This window comes from Rhipicephalus sanguineus, chromosome 4 (genome assembly GCF_013339695.2).
Source record: "Rhipicephalus sanguineus isolate Rsan-2018 chromosome 4, BIME_Rsan_1.4, whole genome shotgun sequence".
Classification (NCBI taxonomy): Eukaryota; Metazoa; Arthropoda; class Arachnida; order Ixodida; family Ixodidae; genus Rhipicephalus; species Rhipicephalus sanguineus.
The window spans coordinates 156,919,882-156,929,393 of NC_051179.1; positions in this window are offsets into that span (position 1 = coordinate 156,919,882).

The window sequence follows — 9,512 nt, forward strand, 5'->3', positions numbered from 1 at the left end:
TAGCCAGACCGAGACGCCATAGTGGCCAGACTTTCGTGCCATTAGAGTCGAGCCTAGTTAGAGGCGTTTGTGGGCTTTTGTACAACTGGGCATTTTTTGCATATGTTACTTCTAATTATTTAGTGTGTTAATTTTGTTAAGTGTTGTGTTTATAAAGTGTGTTTGCCGTGACGCCACGGTCTCCCGCCTCTCTCCACTCCCCAATTCCATTCCGCTTTGCAAGCGCTCCCGAGATACGTGACAGTTGGTTGGTTGGTTCCTTAGGGGAATAGCTCAACCCACTACGGGGGATCGGCCACGAAGCGTGCGGAACCAGCCTAAGCGCCGAGACAACCAAGCGTCTTCTTTTCCACATTAGTGGCAACCCCTGCTTTTCCGAGTAGCACTCATCTTCTTCACTACATAATAACAAATCTGCAGTCTGACTGAGAATCGAACCCAGGCTTTCTCAGTCGCGTGTAGGTGTTTTACCATGGAGCGATGCCAGTGCTTGCAAATGCTTCTTTAAAAAAACGCTATAAGAACGACATATTTTTCTTCTTGAAAGAATTCAGCGCTAAACATGAATCACAAGCACACAGAAAGACAAAACGGCCGGGCGCTGTACTTCAAATGAGTTCATTGAAAATAGACATAAGCTGCAACGACGCGAAAGATCCTGACTGCATGCGCATTCAAGGCAAATGATAAAAAAAAAACACCAGGCCTGCGCGGAAAGCGCAGTACAGTCACAGTGAACGCTAGGAGAGCGGCATTTCGAGAGCCCGTTATAAAGTCTCTGAGGCTACTACTATATACTAGTACATTAGCAACGTACCCACTACGCCACAAATCATAATTTTTGTGAAGTTAGGAAGCACCCACCGCGACATTTTCATCATTCTGCGGACACGCGAGCTACCATCTGTAAGGCGTTATGCACGCTTTGTTGATGCGACGGTTGATGGTGATGAAGAATATTGCTGGGCCCTTTGTAATGGGTTGGAAGCTTTAAACGACCGGCTAGTTACTTAATTGGCATTGTGTGACGCCCGGTCGTTATTTAACTTTCCCACCATGCTTTATAACATATGTTAACTTGAGAGAGAGAGGGGGGAATTAACTTTATTGAGACCCTGAAGAAATGTATTATTGGAGCCTTATGGGCTTCTTGGCAACCAATATTATGCCTAAGGGCAGACTTTCGAAAAAAAAAAAAAAAAAAAAGAAGCGCACTTGCGAGGGACAGACTATGCTATAATCATCATAATTTTTGTGAAGCAGTTAGCAATTTTTCGACGTTCTTCGGTGAACCGTGGTACCCGCTAAACACTTGTAATACATTGTTTGCACTTTGTTGATGCTGTGGCTGATGACGAGTGAGAGTTATGGCAGATCCCGTTGTAATAGGTCGAAAGCATTCAACGACCAACTGGCTGCGCAATTCGCATTGTGTAACGCCTGGTTACGCTGGTTGTTATTTACTCTTCTACCACACTACATTACACATGTTAATTTGGTTCCTTCCCGACATGAAGCCTGTATAGGTCTTTTCGCAAAGTATTTCAAGCATCGGCATGGCTCTGAGGTAGAATACTGGGCTCCCACGCAGAGGGCCCAGGTTCGAACCTCGTTCCATTCGGGATGTTTTCTTATTTCGTATTTTTCATATTTCGCGCAATTGTAGTTACGGGCGGCGGCGGCGGACAACTACGGTGCCATAAACGGCCCTTGTTGTGATCTCTTAACAGCTTTCCCTGTAAAACGGGCCTTGTTGTGATCTGATAACAGTTTTCGCTCTAAAACCTAAAACTCTTTATGGTTGCCTATGTTGTACTCTCTATTCGCTTGCGCGCAAGGAGACAGAAGTGATGCTGACATACCTATGACCCATTTGTTTGATAAAAATGTCTTTTGAAAGCTCACGAGCTAATCTGCCGTTCCTTATAGCTAGACTTTTTCTCCCTGTAGTCGTGGCTCACAATCGCTGCCGTTACAATTTCTGCAGGAGGGACAATGGGCGTTGTTGAATCGTCATCTCACGATGTGGCATGTTCCCTGACACGTTCACTTATACAGCGGCTAGTCTGGCCCACGTAAACCTTGCCACATGAAATGGGAATCTCATAGACTAAACTCTTGAGATTTTGGCTCGCCCTATAGCTATAAGGGATCACCACTCGCTTGGCTTTGCCGTGATCTCGCCTCCGTGGCTTCTTTTTCTACCCCTTGACTATCTGTAGCAGTGCCTCCGTCACGGCCTTCAATACATGAACAGGGAGCCTGCTTTATGCAATCTGTCAACGTCACCTTGAAGACTCAACTGCATCATGTAAAGACAAGACTTGGGGTGTGCGGATACTAGTGAAAGGATCGTAATGGCCCTCTTGGCATTTTTAGATTAAGCCGAACCAAATTGCAAAAAATCCTTTTTGGCCATAGTTGATAACAATAGCATGCACCTCTTTCTCGGAACTTGATGTTGAGGTGTAAAAATTGAAGGCTGCTTTGTTCCGGCAATTTGTGCGTGAAAGAGAGCCCTTTTTCATGCTGGATAAACTTCTGTACTATCCCCATCGCGATCTCCTCGCAACGACATAGATCCCGTTTATTTAAATTAACTAAAAATTACCTGCGTATCTAATGATCGTTAGCTCTAGTGAAACCAAAAACTTGTCAATTGAGGCAAGAAAAATGTTAGAGTACCGGAGCGACAGATGACCTATGCAAGTGCCCTGGCGTTGCAGAAACCGCTGGTTGTCAAACTCGATAAAGGAGGCGTTCATATAAACCCCTCAAAGTGTTATGAAAATGCCGGCACTTAAGCGAACTGCATCTTAAAAAGCAATTGTGGCGTTTTCTTCTATGCATTGTGAAACAGCACCGAAGACGTCATTATGAGGAACCGAATATTGAGACATCACACGGAGAAAAGAATGTGAGTGCAATTTAACCACAAGTCATAAAATATGGGACGAAGACAGTCATGTGCGGGGTGCGGGCCGTTACAGGAGGTCCGACGAGCCGCCTTTTGAGACCCCTGACAAGCTATGATGATAAGGTGGTTACACATGTGTAGGTGTAATTTATTACCGAAAGTTACTGCTCTCCAAATGTGTTCCATCAATCCATGTGAACCTGAGTAGCTTGGGTTGTTTATTTTTACTCTACGGTAGGCTATAGGCCTAGCACCGTTCTTGGAAGAAATATGGGGCTCAAAAATGTGATGTGTTTGTCTTATCTTACTTTCTCTCTATTCAGATTAGTGAGAACACCAATACCATGAGCTTATCTTCATTCTCCAGTTTTGCGGCCTGCATTCTATACACATAAGTTGGTACACTGCGAAGGTAAGCTGAGAAAGCAGGTTGTATTTTATAAAATGCACGTTGTTTATTGGTTATGTGTACGCTCCTATAGCAGAATTTATTTCAGCGAGGTCAGCCAATATCAACCTCTAAGTTATGCAGCACGCAAACATGCACATAATGAATTGATACCGGGCGCGAAAGATTTCTTGTTGTAGAGCCCTGCAAACTTTACTAAGGAATCGTGGGATGGCTTCAATAAAGGAGTTTATTGCCTGACATCAACTGCCGCAATTTTTAAGAATACTTCAAGTATGAGTGGGGTTACAGGGATTTACCGCACGCTTTAAGCGCTTTCTCCCTCTTTTCGTACCAAGGAGCGCGCTGAAGGCTACGCAGGGAAGGGTTGACAAGGGGGAAAGAGAACACCATGATCTTGAGAGCGTTCATCAGAGCGCATCATGACCTTGAGCACTTCCTTTCTTTTAGGGGCAAAGCTCCTTAGGGTGTGGGTCGTTCCCTCCTCTGTAGTAGTAGTATGTATGTAGCCAGCTCTAGTTCAATGAATTGCTCGCTAGATGGCGTTTCATGTATTCTTAGAGTTGCTGTTTAAAGATGACAGATGGCGCTTGTGTAATGCGAATGGCGCATGTCATTGGATGCCTGCGATTGTAAAAGGCGCTCGCTCTTGGCGCGCTTTCTCTTTCGCTCGGGAGCGAACACTTTCCCTGTATTTCACCGATCACATAGCGGTGATAATGAAGGGACCACGTAAACCAACAGTACAATAAAAGTTTGATGTTAATATATACACGGTGTTTCACACTCTTTATATCATGCACTGGGCGGATTTCACGGAAGTGTTTCACGGTTTACCGATGATTCGCTCCGGAGCTTCACCCCACTCATCATCATTCATCCCGTGGATATGCTGCGATTTTTTTTTATCTCGAGCCCGCGGTTACTGTCAGTGTGATCACGAGCGAGCGCGCGAGCATGTCGCGGCATCCCGCGGTGGTCGCGGTAACTACGCAGCTCAGGATGCTCAAATCAGGCAATGGCTGTGAACTTTGCATTTGTGGGCGGTCATTCGGGCTTAAAGCATTATTTGTCGACAGAACAGGGGGCGATTTCTGGCTGATATTGAGAATTAACTGTAAATTTTAAGCCGAATGCTGCGCTGTAATGTCTGGCTCACATGTTCTCAGTAGCCTCGACTGTCAATCGGCAGCATTTCTTAGCATGCTGAAAAAGTGTTCCAAGGGCCCCTTCAGAAAATGTGAATTCAAGACGCTACATAGCGGGTGCATAGGAAGGATGAACATTTAATTTTGCAAGAATGTAACTGCAAACAAAATCAGCAACCTTTATCCTCTCTCTCGCCTTCTAATGAATTCGCTGTATCGCAGCAACCTTTATCAAACATGCCTTAGCACACGTTCAGTCGAACCAGCAGAAAAGCAGCTAAATTATTTAGCTTTGCGCAAGAAACGGTGCACTACGGCTTCAGTACTACTCCTCCTGAGTTTTGGGGATCGTTGTTTTTACAAGCACTTGCTTATTTCCCTTTCCTCTCGCTTACACCAGTTTTCAGTATTCTTCAATACAGCCAACCGGCATAAAGGGCGTATGTTTCTACAAATATTTGCGTGCCGTCGTACTTATAATAGCTTAGAAGTCAGCGATTCATACGTCATCATACTGGCACATACATTTTGTGCGCACCATCCTAACATTCACACACCATCTTCAAATTGTGTAATTTGTGTCATTAGGTGTTCTGCATATGGGCATTTCGGTCTCTATCGTAATTTGCGATTGGTACAGGTATTCTATGAAATGTTTCACCCGAATTCGGTCACCCGGATAACCCTGTTGTTTTGCTTCTGATCCCTCCCTACATGTGGCAACGATCTCCGTCACAAAGCTGTTACTCTTTGACTTCATGTACCGAACATAGCACAGCATTGCTACTTGGCAGGCAAGATGCAATGCGCTTTAAATTTCCACAGGATGCTACCGAACCGCAGTGACCGCATCTGTGAAGGTACGCCACAGCTGTGTTGCGTTGTCCTTAGCTGCGTCGTGCTTTGTTGAGCAGTAGTGCTGTACTGAGTGTTCCAGAACACGGGCAAAAGAATGCCGTTGAATTAGCTAATTTTGCGGCTACGCCAGAAGAGGGGAGGCAATCTACAATACGTATCGCTATACAGAATGACAACAATCGGAAGTGCACTTATCTGTGTTTCGTCGAACACTGAACGCTTTGTTCATATGAACTGTCACAGGCCTCACTGATAGCTTTCATTCGGCCGTTTCTTATCACAACGCGAAGTGGATACGTGATATTCCATCCGACCCGGATGTCTTTATCGTTATCTCTATACACCTAGCAGGTCAACCACGGGTACGGTACTGCCAATACGTCCCGATTATTGTGTCGAAGGTCCCCCTTTATCTGAAGAAAGGTTTGCGTAGCCTAAAACTCAGATCCTGCAGTCACTATGGGCATTTGCGTTGAGCCCGACAGATAAGCAGCGTAGGCCTTACACGTTCAGATTTAAGCGCGATAGCTTGAGACAAACAGGGCAACACACATGCTGTGGAAAGGGCACAATTACAGCGAAACTGCACATATTACACACATAGTGTAAAGGCATGCTCGTCGGAAATGTCCGTCGTCCGCAGGCGAAACCGTATATGCTACGGAACTTGGGCACACTCCACTACTCGCAACTGGTACACTACAAATGAAGAAGCAAATACACTGGCGGCAAACGCTAATTAAAATCGTGCAGGAAATCCAAGCGCAGGCGGCAAGCCAGGTCAAACCGGGCATGCAGCGGCAGAAGGCGGATGTTTTCGAAAAGAAAATTTGAAGGAGCGTAAGCAAAATTGAAAAGGCACCTTCTGGACCGTCATTTCGCATTGCCGTGGAGGAGATGTGGTCGGCTATGGATCGAAATTCAGTTTTAAATTTGGGCTGTTTGCTGCCCATCCATCTTAACAGACTGAAATGGCTCCTCATTTTTTTTTCATTTGCTAGTTATAACTGTGCAGAAAAGAGAACATTTCGACATCCTTGTTCATAAGATAGGGCATTCCGTTTCATTTATAACATGTCTAACTCCTATTTCCTAGTTGAGCCCCACAGGCGAGAGTGTGGTCTACTGATTTTTGTATTGCAATATAAATCCTATTTCACCGACGCAGTTCTTCATTCGTTACGGTGCTCTGCTGACGATACGAAAAGCATGGTTTCCATTTTGGCCGCCGTGGTCCCATTTGGATGGAGACGGCATGCTAGATGCCGTCTCCATCGTACAGAGACGGCATGCCGTGTACTGTACGATGTTAGTGCACGTTAAGAGACCAGCCTTGTCGAAGTAATCCGGAGCCCTCCACTACAGAACCTCTCATGACCCGAGTCACTTTGGGACGTTCAACTTCATAAATCAAGACCTTAAATACTATTCCCCCGCACATATAAATTGAACCACATAAGGTTCAATGAATGTTCTAGTGCCTATGATAGCCACAGTTTCTACCTGGGTCCAGTTTAGTTGCATAATCTCGCCGCATTAGGCTATATACGTAGCTTTGATCAAATTAGCAGCCATATTTCGCTAGTATCTCTCTAGAGTCACACAGAACGCTCAGAATACTTCATTCATTCATTCATTTATGAAAAATTAATTCGTGGAAAGACTGCGTTTTGTCTACGCAGACATTACAAGTAGAACGCATTATGGACATTGAACGATGTGGGATGAACTAGCATCTCCCTAATGAACTAATCTCAGAGCCCATGTAGACCGGCGGACATATTCTCAACCCAAGGAGTTCCGAGAAGTTCCAAGGAGTTCGTCGCAGAACCAATAACGTAAAGGCCTTCCTTTAGTTGTTTTCAAAGCATCTATATGCTTTCCCAGGCAGCACACAACGTCGGATCGGTATTGGTTTTACGGCGGCTATGCGAGGCCCAATCTCGACCCAATGTTGCCGGCATTGAGCCTTATTGACTGAGCCGTTGAAATGGGCCGGCAATACTGGCCTGGTTTGCCGCCCTTCATACAATATTGGGTTTTCACCAGCAATATTGGGCTTGGTTTGCCGCCGTCCCGCCAAAAGCGGCTGAGCCAATGACTCTCATCGGCAAATATTGGGCCGGTTTTGCCGTTCTTCAGCCTATGTCTGCTGAGCGGTTGGCTTTCACCGGCTAATATTGCGCCACTTGTGCCGTTCATCAGCCGACGTTGGCTGAGCCGTGGGCTTTCAGCGGCTAATATTGGGCCCATTTTGCCGTCCTTCAGACAGTGTAGATCTCATTCGCAGTTTTTTGTAGGGGATCTCGCATTTTTTGCCGCCCGTCTCTGTGCTCGACCTCATAATTGATCCGATCGAGATGAGCATTAAATAAATTACATTCATTTATTCTATTTATCAATAAGATGTCGAGCTTCCTATGTACGCCTTTCAATGCCGGAACATCACGCGCGCTTTGAGTAGTTTGGTTCATGCGCTTTTCTTCCCTTAAAAAGTACTGACGTAATGGCCGCGTCGCGATGAAAGCTCGTCCTCACTGCGTGGAGGGGGTCTAATGAATTCTGCAGGCATTTTTAAAAAAGATGTTCTCTGTCTCTCTCTCTCAAAAAATACTCACACGAATTTTAATTATTTACGAGTTGTTGCTGTAAATAAAAAAGGGTGTAGAGAACTCTAAAAGAGCGGCGTAGTTCTTAGGAATGCACTGAATATGTTTAATACCAACTACCTTAAAGCAGCAATTTCGGTTTCGGTATGAAGGAGGCGGCTTCGCAGTGGCGTGTCAAGACAAGTCTGCCGTCACGGGAAGACAGCAGCTGGGCACATACTAACAACAGCGGTCAGTTTGCTGCCAATAGCACGTGGTTCACGTAAACGACGACGAGGGAATTGTCGTCCAGAGACTCTGACAGAGATTTCTGCGATTTATCGTGCATTCAGGACGCAGATTTTGCAAATTCAGTGAACTGTGTCGATTTGTGATAATGTCCATTGCGTTGGGGCTGGCGTGCAGACGTTTGGCGACGAAAATATTGAAATCAAAGTAAAATATTTTATACATGTTGTCTGGCTCCGATGTGTGGAGAGCGTTGATAGTGCAAACAATGGAAACGACAAATGTCCCTTTTGGGGTGCCTCAAATCTTGTCAGTATTATTTTAACCACGCGACACACTTACAAATGCAATAGAGAATTAAGCGCTTGAATGTTTGTCAAGATGCAGAAAGCCGCTACATGGATTGGTTTACTACACAAATAAGACAGTGCATGTATCGCATCGTGCTAATGCCACACTTACGATTTGGGGCGCGAAGTAACACCAACAGCTTCCATTCTCTTGTAGTTTCTGTTGTCACAGTGACTAGCCGTTATCACTAGCATAGTCATTTTTCTACCCGAAAAGCGGGCTTCAGAAGATTAACTGACTCACGTTAGATGGCCACCTCGTTGACCAGTTGTTCAAGGCTATCAAAATGTTGAATGATTATAACACATGCCATTAAAGTCATCGGCCAATTTCAAGGTACTTCTCTGTCGTAAATGTTTGCCATTGATCGGCCGACTTCACTAATAATCCAGCATCACGATTCGCCCAAAATTCCCGCACGAATGCTTTTAGCGGAAGAAGTTTATGTGAATAGTAATTCTGTGGATAAACCGAATCAGTGATCATATTTATAGCGCATATCATTTACATCTACCCGGACGGCGGTCTAGTGGTTGAGGTTCGGAGAGTGGCGAGTCAGGATGAACACATCGACTGAGAAGAAAAAGAAGATGGCTTTCACGTTCGAGTCCTCTTATGTGAACGCATAAGGAACCCTGTGAGTTTTGCGATAATGATTCATGAATGTTCTTAGCATTCTTAGCGCATGATACATAAAATGTCAAATCTGGAGTGTGACATTAATATGTGGGGTGTATTGGTCAAAATTCTCAAGTATCCATGTGACGCAATTCGCGTGAGTGCTACAACAGTTAGCAACATACTAGTGTTATAAGCTTTTATCAGAATATCAAATCCGTTCACATTCTTTTTTTACTGATTTCATTTATGCATTTGTTAAGTCATTCATTCATTTCATTCCTTTACAGACCTCTGAGGGGGTCTTAAAAGTGGGGTTCTTTAACATGGTACGGCTCTAGAAATAATCAAGCTGAATGAGTAGTTAATGCGGT